Below are 13,691 nucleotides of genomic sequence, written 5' to 3'. Positions count from 1 at the left end.
TTACATACACAGCTAAGGAATATTATGCAAAATACATCCTGAGTATAGAAAGGAAGGAACAGAAAGAACACGGGGTATACATGACACTGTCATTTGTTTTCAGTGTTGTGTGTGAGTGGTCAGAGTGCGCATGCGTGTATTCTCTGACGCGTGCACTAAAACCAGGGGCTGGCATCACCTTGCAAAAGAGAGTTTGGATGCTAAGGTCATGGGGGAGAGACTACATTTTCACTGTATATCTTCTTGCGTCTTTTGAATATTTTACAGTATACTGTACATGTCATTACCTATTCATAAATAACAAATTTGAAAACCAACAGCTAACTGTGCGGATATTTTAATCATCACCTGCATAACACTATCTCTGCCCATGGAAACAAACAATCTTGGTGAAAACACAAAAGGAAATCATGAGGTTTAAGAGGAAAGCAAAGAATGGCAGAGAAGAAAATCGTTCAATGAGTGGCTCTTTAGGGCTGAATTTTCTTCAGGTCATTCTATCTTTTAGCAATCTACAAAAATGGAAGTCATTTAGAAAATAGCACACAATAAAGAGAACAATATCAATAACAACAACAACAACAACAATAATAACAACAACCAGTAACAACTAACACTGGATCGGTGCTTCCAATTTGTCAGACAGCATTTTAAGGACTTTGTGTGTATTTTCCTCATTTAACCGCCTGCAGCAACCCTACGCGGTATATGTGCATATTATTGCCTGCATTTTTCCAAAGAGTAAATTCAAGTTTCCATTTGGTTCATTTCCATCAAATGAAGAATTGTAGAGCATAGTAGACAAGGGCAGATGACAAAACCATCTGGCCATGTTTCTACAAGCCAGGCCTCTGGGCAGAGTTTTCCAAGACATCACCTCCTCCCACACCTGGAACAGTTCCAGAAGCACAAGGTCCCACACAGGTCACCAAATGATGATGATGGCCCCTGGGGTGGCCTGACCCTGAGCAAGTGTCAACATTCAAAGACAATGTTGCTGATGGTGCAATTTCCTGCTTTGAATGCTCCACATTCCTGAGCTTGCACAGGGAAGGCTAATACAAAGATTTATCCCGGGGCGCATACCGAGTGCCATGTGGTGGGGGGCTTGTGAAGACGGAGAAGGCAGTTGGGCACTATGCTTACAGCTGACTGTTGCACGGTGATGGCAGGTGTCACCCAGGGAAAGCTTTAAGCATGACACTTGGAGAAAATCTCACTCCGTAATATCTTTTCTCCACACCTCTGTCCAAAGTGCCTGAAGTTCCACAAGGAAGCACTGCTGTCTGCTGTCTGCCAACGCCACTTTTTAAAAGAAAATCCAACGGAAAAAAAAAAAAATATATATATATATATATACATATATATATATATATATTTCACTAAATAAAGAGTGAATTATTTTAAAAGTACAAAGCATAGAGGTCAGTGTCAGATATCTGTTCTAAACTTCATTCTGCCTTTTCAGGACGCCATGCCATCAGGCAAGTTCACTTAATCTGAGTTTGTGTCCTCCTCTGTGAAATGGGGCTACCCATTCTCATTTCACACGGTTGTCGCAAGGAATAAACACAGACACACACACTCCACCAGATACAGAATCCAGTCAAATGCTAAAGCATTCAGTTAAATGTTCCACTAACATCAGTTTCCTCCTACACTTTCCTACCCAATTAACCCCGTCTTCTTGGCAGGCGATGCGAGAGCACGGTGCCGAAACCAGACCTGACTATCTTGCCTGGAACTGGCCCTTTGTGCAGTAACCGCCCCGAGCCCTTTTGTTCGCTCCACTCCCCTGACCCCTGACCCAGTCTGCTCACCGCAGTTCATAGCGTGGTAAGCCAATCTCACAATGAAAAGGGACATTTCCTACCTTTGAAAAAAAATGGGCAGAGAACCAGCAGACTTGTGGTGCCTTCCATTTCCCATATGTAAATTTCTCAAAATACTTTCCAGTAAGCCATCTCTTAGGGCTCACAACGTGATTAATAACGTTGTGTCTCGCTCACTTTTAGTATTTCAGATAGGATAGTGTCTTAGGAATGTATAGTTGTTGAATTATGAAAGGGAGGTGGTCTGATCTGTCTTCTTCCTACTCACACGCATGCTAGAATCTCACAGGGACTACGGGAATCAAGCGAGTGAGCCTTTAACAAGTAAACGTTTTGCTTGAGATCCAGCAGTCAATTAATAGGACTCCTGTGGCTAAAATCCAGTGTTGCCTTGGGGATCCGGAGACCTCAGATCAGCAGGACTAAAGACACTGGACACCTCAGGGTGACTCTACCTGGGAGCACTTTTAAAAATGCTTCTCAGGTTCACATTTGTCTGAAATTTCATCGCTGTAAAGCTGAATCTCACGAGAGCAAGTGTGATCGAGTAGGAGTTTCTCCCTGCAAAACCTGTTTCAGTGTCTTTCACCCTAGTGGGGTGGTTGTGCTCTAGAAACGCGCTTCCTAAACTGGCCAGTCCTAACAGCCAGGTCTCCCCACCTCCCCTCGCCACCCATCACAGTGAACGCTGTAGGCTCCTACCATCATCAGCAGAGCCACATGCCCTTTTCCAGGCTTCCATGCTTCTTCCATTCCATGCCAGACAAATTAAAACACGGGCAGGGCCTGTGTTCCAGCCACCCTCTTTATCTGCCTTCACATTCCTTCCTCTGCCCATTCACGCTGTTGCAGAGGTCTGGACCAGCTTCCTGTAATCTTGGAGGGGAAAATTTCTCCCTTTAGTGAGGGCTTCTGAGCCTGGTTGTTTTGGGTAACTGATTTCCTCCCCTCTCCTCACTTCTGTGCATATAGCTTCCTTTGCTCAGCCTGTTAACCCTCCTCCAATGGCGAGGAGTGTCTTCTAAGCCCTAGGATTTCAGTGAGCTCTTCTGTTTCCTGCTGTCCGAGTGCAGGATTTCCTGAGCCAGGGATATATACAGAGTGGAGGCGCTGCTGGGCTCTATCCTGACCGCACCTCCTAGGGATCATCCTACTGTGTACAACACGTTATATTTATATCTCAGGGCATTGAGGTCAGTCCCTACTTTGATATATCATTTCCCTCATTCCCCAAAGCTGAGCAAAGTGGAAAATCCTTTCTCCTCAAGTACTTTAGCTCCTACCCTCTCCCTGATTTGATTTGGGAGTGGTCTTTCTTCCTCACTCCCTAAACTGAAGGATTTAATTAAAAGATAAATTAATAGCTAGAAAAGCAAAATGTTGCATCATGAGATGTAATCTTCCTGCTGAAATCTCTTCTGAGTATCCTAAATACTTAAAAGACTGACTATTGTGAAAATAAAAGGACTGGTAGGTATCCCTGAATTAGGGTCAATTCTCTGATCCTTTTTATTTCTGACGGAGGAGTAGAAGTAGACACTTTTAACAATTTAAAATAGGGATTGCATAAATAAGGAAACTTCTGAATAGTAATTAGAAAATGACCATAGAGATAGGTACTATTTTAAGTCTGGGAAGGTAACCTTTTCCAGTGGAGGTGCAAAGTCAAATACTACATTTCCACGTGGTTCTATAGCAGGAAAACCAGCCCCGTTACTTCCTGCCATCCCAACCTCTGGTTGCCCATCTCCTTACCATATACCTGATACAGCCCAAAATTCCCAAGTGTTTTCTCGAATCCAAAGGCAATTCCCAGCTTTCCAGCCTTACAACTGGAGCAGGGACTCAGATGCACGCCCGAGGTCACCTTCAGCGCTGTTGCAAAGCCACTACGCTGCCACCAGATGGTCCCAAAAGGTCCTCCAGTGGCCGTGACAAAGCGTTTTGCAATTGGTCCCGACCAAGGCCGCAGGCCTGAGTGCAGGCCTCCGCTCCCAATGCCTCACCAGCTCATGCGGTTTGTCAAGTTCACGGTGCTCTGTCCAGTACGGTGCTCACCTAGAACTGCACACAACTGACATGGCACTCTCAAAGCCATTTTCTCAGGCACTTCCTCGGCCCTCAGAGTGCCCCCTGGGGGTACCTCCCCAGCATAAATGCTCTGGAAGCTTCCCGAACCTTCAACAGCCAGCTCAGGGGAGGAGCCCCAGCAGAGGTTTCTCTTTCTCTTCCCTGGAGAATCTATTTTAGGAGCCTCACTGTTCTCCCCTGTCCCTTGGCCTTCGTTAAGAACATTGTCTTCATCCAGACGGGTTTCCTTAGCTTTGAATCTAAGAGAAAAGGGGTTGGAAACCTCTTTGTAGGCACGTGGACAACTGCTCTATGAATTGTTTTCTCACAGCTTTAGGTAAAGTCCTCATTATCTGCAGCTTTGATTAACTTCCACTCAGTGAGAGGCTTGCTGTGTTCTAGGCCATGGACTCACTTTGTATCCAATATTTACACCCTCTGCTACAGGATCATGTCCAGTAAATACTGGCTGTTCAGACCTGGTGCCCAGAGGCCACCTTCTCCTTCCAGGTGGCTGTGGTCTCTTCTAGCTGCTGTTGGGAGTCTCCCCAGTAATCCAAGCGCCTACCCCCCAGATCCAGACACTTATGTCTCACGGCCGTTCTAAGAAGCACCCTTGCCTGAAGACACTGCATCTGAGCCACTCTTTGCAGGTAAAGTCAGGTGAGCAGCACTCTGACTTCGGGAGACTGATGCTCACGGGTATCTCCTAGGAGTTCCATAAATACAGGCTCCAGGCTCACCCATGAAGGTGATGGCAGTTTTTCCAGGGGCAGCCTTCATGCCACCTTCCGAATGCTACATGCCCTGCCTGCAGTGGACCAGATCGCACCAGGCCTAAACCGAGCCATACTGCACCCACCTTGCTTCCCCGCCCACCATGCTTCTGCTCCCCAGGCTGCATGCTGTTTGGGACCACCTCCAGCCCAGCCTCCACGTCCTCTAGGGCAGTATGAAAAATTACCTCACATGGCTTGAGGTTACCTGGATCTCCAAAGAAGTTCAAAAAGATAGGAATGAAAAACTCCTCTCCCTAAACTCAGAAGTTGAGTTTGTATATGAGAATGGAATCACGATTGTGTCTGGCTACTCGCGCCTCGAGGGGCACCCAGGTCCACAGGTAAATAATGGTGGTCGGATGTCCTGGGATCAAACTGAGACAGATTCTGGGTCATTTGCTGGTGTGGAGTCAGAGGCCAAATTGGGGACTGTATTTCATGATATCGAATATGTGATCACTTAGCGTTGGTTTGAATTGGGGAGTGTGGTCTCAGAAGGCTCTGGGAAGCATTGTCCCTTTCAGTCTCGGGCACATGAGTGACACTGACAACTGCCACAACTGCGAAACAAAAAAGATAGGTCCTGACTCCACGAATTTTACACGAAACTCAGAAGACAGCAAAACAATTCTAAACTAAGATACTGTGTTCACTTACAGCATTAAGAGCAGAAAAAGGAAAGCTCAAACAAACATAGTCATCCAGTAATTGTAGAAGCCAGGCTTTTATATGTTGCTGAGCATCGATAAATTTCTAAACGATGCCATCTGACTAGTCCAATGGCCACCATGCTGTTGTCAATGAGGACAATTATTTCTGTCTGAGAAGTAAAGGTTTCCTAACAAAAGGCATAGGATTGAATGATACAGCTTTGTCTCCACCTGCAGGAAAGAGGAGACTGAATTCTTTCTTAAAGGTATTTGAAAATATGCAAGGCCTCTAGGATTACCACTAAAAATACCAGGTTTAATTAGCACGCAAGCTCTAACTACACATTCTTCTGTAATAAAATCGTAATTGGATCAAAACAGAGTCAATTACAAGACATAACGGACGTGGACCACTATGCTTACTTTTATAACCTTTTGTTGAACTATAATATACATAGAGAAAAGTTCGCAAGCCTCAACGTAGAGCTGGATGAATTGTCACAAAGGAAACACACTGGTAATCATCGTCTAGATGAAGAAACGGGACATTAGCAGCCCCCAGAAGCTCACTCACAACCTGCACTTCGTTTTTAAACCAGGATTGAAAACCGTAGTCTTTGACCTATCTGTCAGTACATCTAAGGAGGAAGGAAGCCACAGGCTGCAGAAGGACTCTCGCCCCCTAAGCATCCTGGTCCCGGCGCTGCCCCCGAAAAGGCCATCGCCAGCCCTGCCGTGATGGGGAGAAGGCAGCTCTCTTTCTCGGGCTCCTGTCTCCCCCAGGGCTCCAGACAAGGTCAGCTCATGCTCCTGTTCAAGGATAGGTCTAGCCCTTGTTTTCATTAGGCTAAGTTTCCTTTATAGGACTCAGTCAGATGAAAATGAAGCAGAGTTTGTGAGCTGTCTTCACCAAAACCCGTCTGTCATGTATTCCTTGCGCCCACAGTACTCAGGGACCCAGATGAGAGTGGAGGTGGCCGCCCGTTACCACAATCAGCACGTCTAACATTGTACACCCACGCCAGGTAAGAAATCGGACCTCTTGGCTTATGGTCCAAGGTACACCTTCTAACAAAAAAGAAATCTGCATCTGATTCAGGTGATTCCGAGTGTCCTATTGTCTAGTGTTTGAACCTAGTTTTTTACGCATTGTCCTTGTTTCTGAGCACGTCCATCCCTATTACTCCATCTTGGCTGGAAGCAGAAATCTGAAAACTTAGACTCTGACAGGTCTCTGGGCACTGAGGGAGAACAAGGTTTCTGGAAATACAAAGCATTTTGATTATTCTTAGGCTTCGCTATATAGTGGGAACTGGTTTTTTCTTTTACCATATATGTGCGGTTGCTTGTTTTGTGATCACAAAGTCTGTAAAATGTCTCCAGGCTCCATTTTAAAGGCAGTTAACAATCCCGTCTCCTACTGATTCAGCTGGGAAGAACCAATTCACGTTTTAATGTTAAGAACCCAAGGGGAAAGGAGACAAGATGAGAGGAAGAATAGAAGGGAAATGATAAAACTTAACGAAATAGAACGGGCTTCGTTTTCTCTCCAGTTTTTAAAGTATATGTTAAAGTAGTTTGTTAGACTGTTTCTAATATTTGTTAAAATCATTGTCAAAACATATTTGGACATTTGTCACTCAAAGAGTTAAGCCAGACTCCACGGGAGGGGAAGGGGGGGGGGGAGGGGAGGACTTGGGAGGCTGGTGACCCTGCCAGGTGCTTTTGGTAAAAGGGAGGTAACAATGTGTCTAGTGGATATTGTGGGTACACTTCAGCCATTCAAACCCAGACAGAGGAAATGGGGGAATGGAGCTGGGGGGGGGGAGGGATGGGGCTTAGAAAATGAATAAAGAGAGAAAATGGCCCCAAACTCTCTGCTGTGGCTCTTCATGTGCTGAAAGCCTGCATTGTGTGAAGCTGTGAGTCAAAATAAGAAGGTTATTCAGTTATCACAGACTGCATCTGAAATATGAAATCGTTCTATTCCAGTCATTTAGCTTCTCATCCTACCCAAAAAAAAAAAAAAAAAAAGAAAAGAAAAGAAAAAAAAGTCTTCTTCATTAGCTACCAGTTGTTTTTTTTTTTCTTCCGCACAAAGTCATTTCATATTTTTAGGGAAAAAAATTAATTGCTTTAAAACCTTTCTTCTCTAACCTGTCAAATGAATTCGTGCATTCCAGTGGACTGGGGTGAGTGTTTGGACCTAACGTGAAGTTTGCCAAAAGAGCCCTCCGACCCCCTGATAAGCAACTGAGCGTTATGTGGGGAGTAACCCTTACCACCCCCCCCCCACCCTTCGCTAAAACAAGCTTCCTTCTGCATCTCTGTCCCCATCCCCCAGGTCCTTCACCACCGCCATCTATTTTCCTTGGATGAGAGCCTCGCAGTGAATAGGAAACATTTTTAAGAGAGGGGAGGAGGGGTTGTGAAAGAGATTTAGAGGCCAAATGGGGCCTTTGGAGGAAAAAAGAATTCAGAATCGCTGATATAACTCAATGGCATTCACTGTTGCAGAAAGTAATGAACGTTTTCCTTAGCAGCAGTTCATCTAGTGTCCTAGACTAATTGGAGACCATTTTCCAAGAAGAAAAGAAGGGTATGCGGTTCACAGCCACGCATCTGTGCACGGTGTGGAGAGCCATCCGCCTTGCCTTGTGCAGACTTTTGTGTGAGGAAAAGACCCATCTTTGTTCCTCTGCCTGGTTCCTTGTGTGGCTTCTCTCGTAGGAAGAAACAAGGGGGAAATTAGATGGTTGGCAGTCCACTTTAAAGACGTACATTTTGTCTGAAAATTATGTGCTGCAGCTTGATCGTAATATTCTATGTCCGAACATCCTTAGACCTCCCTAAGAAGTAGAGTGCATATGAAATATCCAAATACTGATCCTGAGGCTGAGTCTTCTATCAAGTGAGCTGAAAATGTAATACCTTGAGAAACAATGGGGTGTCTTTTCTCATTTCTTCCATGTTAATAAGGATACCTGATCAGAAATAGTAATTTTCATTCGTTGTATTAAAATCTCTAATACTACCTTTGAGTGGAAGGGACATTTCTTTCAGGGAAGGGTCAGTCAGCGGGGCGTGCATGCTGGAGGGTGATCTTTATGCTTCCCGGTGGTCTCGGCTTCCACAGAACCAGCCATTATGCTGTCTCATCTATTCAAAAGCCAAGTTCTGAACTTTTAATTCTCATTTGGTTAGATATCAGTCCGTGGGGTATTTGGACACCCTATCGAATTTCTTCTCTCTTTTTGAAGGCCATCTTTCTGGTTTAAGAGCTGAAACCATGAAGAGTGAGGAAAGATTTTCGTTTAGTTTGAACTCAACGCATTTGTAAGTAAAGAGTTCAAAACTCTCCTTATTCAACTTCCTGACCACCCCCCCCCCTTTTTTTGAATATCACTGTGAATTTTCACTGCGGCAGGTAGATATCTCTAAGATCCTACAGGAGTTAAAATTCATTCCTTGGCCGGCAGAAAGTTTCTTCCTATTTAGGGAATACTGTGAACTTGCTCATAGCAGGTACCTAATAAATATTTATTAATTTGATTTAATCTAGGATAATATCTCTGAGGACTATTTGGTAGCCAGATTCTTGAACATTCCTACAATATTTGTTTCTGATGGTTCAATTCTTAGAGGTGGAACTGAGGTGGGTGATTTTGAAATGATACTCATCTCTGGCTCCCTTTCTTATGACGTCAGAGACACAGCGGTCGGAGGTGACTTCAGGACAGAGTCCTGGATGCGTCCTCAGTCAGTGAAGCCACCCTAGGAATCTGAAAGGATCTATTCAAGGTTCTTGGATGGCTCCTGATGGCTCAGCTGAGATTTGTACCTCTGAGTTCGGCAGGACCCCCTGGTGCCATTTGATCTTCTTCATCTCCATGACACTGAACCTGAGAAGTCACATAGTCTGGCTGGCACCTTTCCAGACCACTTCCTCCAATGAGAAAAGAATAAGGAGGCTTTATAATAATGAAGAAAATACACTGCCTGTCTTGGGTCCCTAGCCCAGGCGAGAAGTAGCTAGGTTCATCAGAGCCCAACAAGAGGGTGTGGAGATAACTCTGTTGCTTATAGGAATGACCGACCTCAGGGGAACCCATGGCTGATGCCAGCACGGATTGTTCTTGCCTCCAGATTAGCTCCATCATGGGCCAAAGAAGTCTGGGAAGAATTGGTGGCCAGCATAACAATTTCTAATACTCATCAAGCCCCAATCGTATATCCTGCACTGTTTTAAGGTCTACATTAAGTCCTTTGATTCTTACAAGAACTCTACAAGGCCGATACTAAATTTCTTCCTCTTTTACTGATGAAGAAACTGGAGCAGAGAGATTTTAGGTAAGTTGCCCAAGGTTACACATTGTAATGGTGCAAAATTGTGTGAAAAGTCTTTGAAACTCTCTCTTTGAGAAGTGGAGTGTCAATCTCCTCCTCCCTTGATTTGAATCAGACTTAGGACCCAATTCTAATGACTGGAACGTGCTGGAAGTGATGGCACCTCTCACCACACTAGGATAAAAGACGCTGCCCCTTCTATCCGGTTCTCCCTCGGATTGCTCACTCTGGGGGAAGTTGTTATCATGTCTTGAGGACTCCAAAGCAGCCTGTAGAGAGGCCCACGTGGAGGACTGATAACCAGCACCACGGTGCCCTCCATGTACGTGAGCCCCTCTGGAAGTGGGTTTTCCTGCCCCAGTCAAACCTTCTGATGACCGCAATCCATGACGGACCCTGAGCCAGAAATGTCCAGCTAAGCCACTTCTACATCTCTGAACTATAGAAACCGTGGCATAAACGTTTATTGTTTTAAACCACTCGGCTTGGGGTAATTTATTATGTATCAATAGATAACTAATGCACACAGTAATATCTAAGTGTCAGGGCCAAGATGCCAACCCAGAGGGTCCGAAAACAGTGCCCACAGTTTACCACCGTACCATTCTGCCTCTGTTGATACAAAGGAGATCGTTTGATGAGCTTAGATTCTGAAAAAAAATTTTTCAAGGAGCACTTGGGTGGCTCAGTTGGTTAAGTGTCCAACTTTGGCTTAGGTCATGATCTCAGTTCATGAGTTTGAGCCCCACATCAGGCTCTCTGCTGTCAGGGCAGAGCCTGCTTCAGATCCTCTCTCTCCCTCTCTCTCTGCCCCCCCCCCCCGATTCTCTCTCTCTCTCAAGAATACATAAATAAACTTTAAAAAAAAATGTTCAATAATTGGAAGATTATTTCTTCCCAGCTGTAAGAAATTCTAACGTGTTTCCAAACATTTAGAAATCCAATGACGGCAATGCACACATTAGCTACATAGTCACTCCTTTCCGTGGATATTGAATAAAGGTTGGTTGAGGCCTTTTGTCCTATCCTGCTTTTTCTAGACTCCAGGCAGACACTATCTTTCTGTTAGCACTCTACTTCAGACAAGCCTGTTAACACTATAATTAATCAGATTCCAGCTTATTCGCCTGTCATTTCTAACCTATGGATACGCCACAGTCACTGTAACCAAATTAGATATGCGTCCAATCTATGGACCTCAAGTATTAGCTTTCTTTTTGTCATCTGTTACCTTTAGGCTGGGAGGAAAATATAAACAATTCGTCTCTTAGACAGGATCACTTCCGCATGTGGTTATTTCCCCGGTACGCGTTCGTTGCTTAGGGCGGCTTGGGTGTCAGAAGGTTGACTCTCTGCTGCCACCTTGCGGACACAACAAACACTAGCGCCCACAGCGCTGGGCTTTGTACAGAGCGAATGCTCCGTCGGTGCCAGTTCTCTCTCTGCCAACACTCTCCACAGAAATTGTTAAACAGCTGTCAATAAATAACCATCATCTGACATAAGGCCACTGCTGGCAGCAAACATGTGTTCCCCCACTGCCCATTTTTCAGCATCGAGGTACTTGGAAGCCCCGCTCAGAGAATCAGAAGGCACTCGGTAACTAACGTCTTCATTTCTTAGAGTCAGGGAGACAGACAGCCTTAAGGACGGTCCAACCGGGAGGAGCTAACCCGACCCCGGGATCCTGACACTCATTGTCTCTCCCCAGGACAGATGCCACAACACAGTCTCTCTGCTCCCCGTGGGTTTTCCACGCGGCCGCCAAGTCACTCACGCCTCTGCTTAAAACCCGGAGCCAAGTCCAGTTTTCCACCAGCTAATACCGGAGCTGTTCACAACCTGAGCCTGGCCTAGCTTACCTCTCAGCGATCTTCGTGGCTTTCGGTTTAATGACATTGAACTCCACCTACTTTCTGGAGCACCCCTCCTCTCCGGGTCTACACGCCCTTCCTAACTCTGAGGATTCGGCCCGGAGCTGGTCTCCCCTGGAATATCATTGTCCCACTCCACCTCTGCCTTTGCCGCTCCCCCCCCTTCACCACTAGAGTGACCCCTCACCCTCCAGGCTCCAGCCGCACTCTGAAGACAGCCCCGTGTCCCGAGCTGCTGTGACAACATCGTCTGTTTGAATGCTGGTCTCCTCCAGTGTGGTCTGAGCTCTTTGACGACCAGGGCAGGATTACGTCTAACTTTGCGTTCCTGGTACCTGACAAACAGCAGGTACTTCATAAACGAGATAATGTCCATAAAATATTTAGCACGTCACCTGACAACAGCCAGTGGTCAATTCAGGTTGTTGTTGCAGTCATTGTTAATTTGCCGAATGAAACCAAAGGTTCTCACGTATCCACAGCCAAAAAAGAAAGGATTGGCTTTCTTCTTGGTAGCAACTAAAGAGAGGAAGGCTGAATGAAGAGAAAGAACCATAAGACACACGTAGAAAACAATGAAGAATCTAAAGACACTAGAGGGAAACAATGACATAGGCTAAATAATACGAAATTAGTGAGAAGATCAAACAAAGCAGGGGGAATTTGACGAACTTTCCTAGCCGGCCAGATAGTCTCCGCTAGGAAAGTGACTTTGAGGGAAGTGGTAAATTCCCTATAACCTGAGTCATTAAACACTAGACCAGATACACCACTTAAAAGCACACGGCAGCAGACATCGGGGAAGCCGCTGAGTTAGTGGGCTTTTTCGTCCTTTAATTTCCCCGATTCACTCACAAAGTATTTATCATAAGGCTGCAAAACATTCTTTACATCTTTTCCCATTTGTTCACCTTCATTTTTCTGAGGGAAAGGTGCACGGTATTAATATTTACTTAGCCAACATTACCCAGCAAGGGGACTGTGCAAGCCCACAGTGGCTAATATTTAACAAGAACACAGAGACGGCCATTTTACTGGAAACATTTTTTGACACAACCTGATTATTTTGATTAGGTCTGTATTGGGCGGGGGTGGGGGTGTGGGGTGGGGGAGAATCTTGGGGCAGATTGCTACTGGGTGTTTGTTGATGTAGTCTTTGAATAAAATTGGTCGGCACACATTTTCTTAAGATAACAACCACACGACACGCAAGTTGTACTTTATTGCTCTAGCTCCCTTACTGCTTCCTTGTCTTTCTTCCTCTGCTTTTTCTCTTTTCATCTGATAGCTCCTAGAAACAAAGCCAGACACCAGAATAAAAGAGCTGATACTACTATTCTCTTCAGTTGTTTTCTGTAGCTTTTTAAATGTAGTCATATTTTTCTGGCTTTGTTGATTCGAATTTTGCCTAAACAACATCTTTCCAAAGTATCTCTGAAAAGATTGTTTTAGATTATTTCCAGCTTTCGCTTGAGCTGGCATCTGGATGCTTTATTTTGTTTTTGGTGTATTAAAATGTAATACTACATTAAAAAAATAACTAAGTAATCAGCAATCAGTACTCACTTGAGCAAGCTCTGGGTGAGTGGGGGCAGGGAGGCTCTGGTAGGACCCTCTCATTTTAGTGACGAGTGAGCCACGAAGATGTATTACAGGGTCACAAAGCTGGTGGGAGTCAAAGCCTAGACTAGAACCCAGATGTCCTCATTTTTCATCTAGAACTTTTCCCGTGACACCAAGGATTAAGTGGGTAGAGACAACTGAGTCGTGTGCATTTTTTTTCTTTTTCCCAATCTACCTTTCAGCAATATAACCATAATAAAGATAAGAACTGCTAACATACAATGAACGCTTACTTCATGCTTATCCCCAACCACAGATCAAATAGGAGAGCAACTGAGCATAATGTAAGTTGTATCAAAAACACTAAATACAGTTCTCGGATTTTTTCACAACCATATTTAATGAGTATCCCACGTTCTGTTCTAAACACCAGAAATAATTGGCCCAACAATTTATTAAAAAGCAAACAAACAAACAAACATGAATTTCTAGTAGCAAAAAGAAGCTTTCCAATGTACATTACATTTATAAAGTTTTAAAATTACATGAAGGTTGGGGAAAAACAGATAATATGGA

The sequence above is a fragment of the Leopardus geoffroyi genome, chromosome A1 (assembly GCF_018350155.1).
Source record: "Leopardus geoffroyi isolate Oge1 chromosome A1, O.geoffroyi_Oge1_pat1.0, whole genome shotgun sequence".
Classification (NCBI taxonomy): Eukaryota; Metazoa; Chordata; class Mammalia; order Carnivora; family Felidae; genus Leopardus; species Leopardus geoffroyi.
This window is presented reverse-complemented; position numbering follows the sequence as displayed.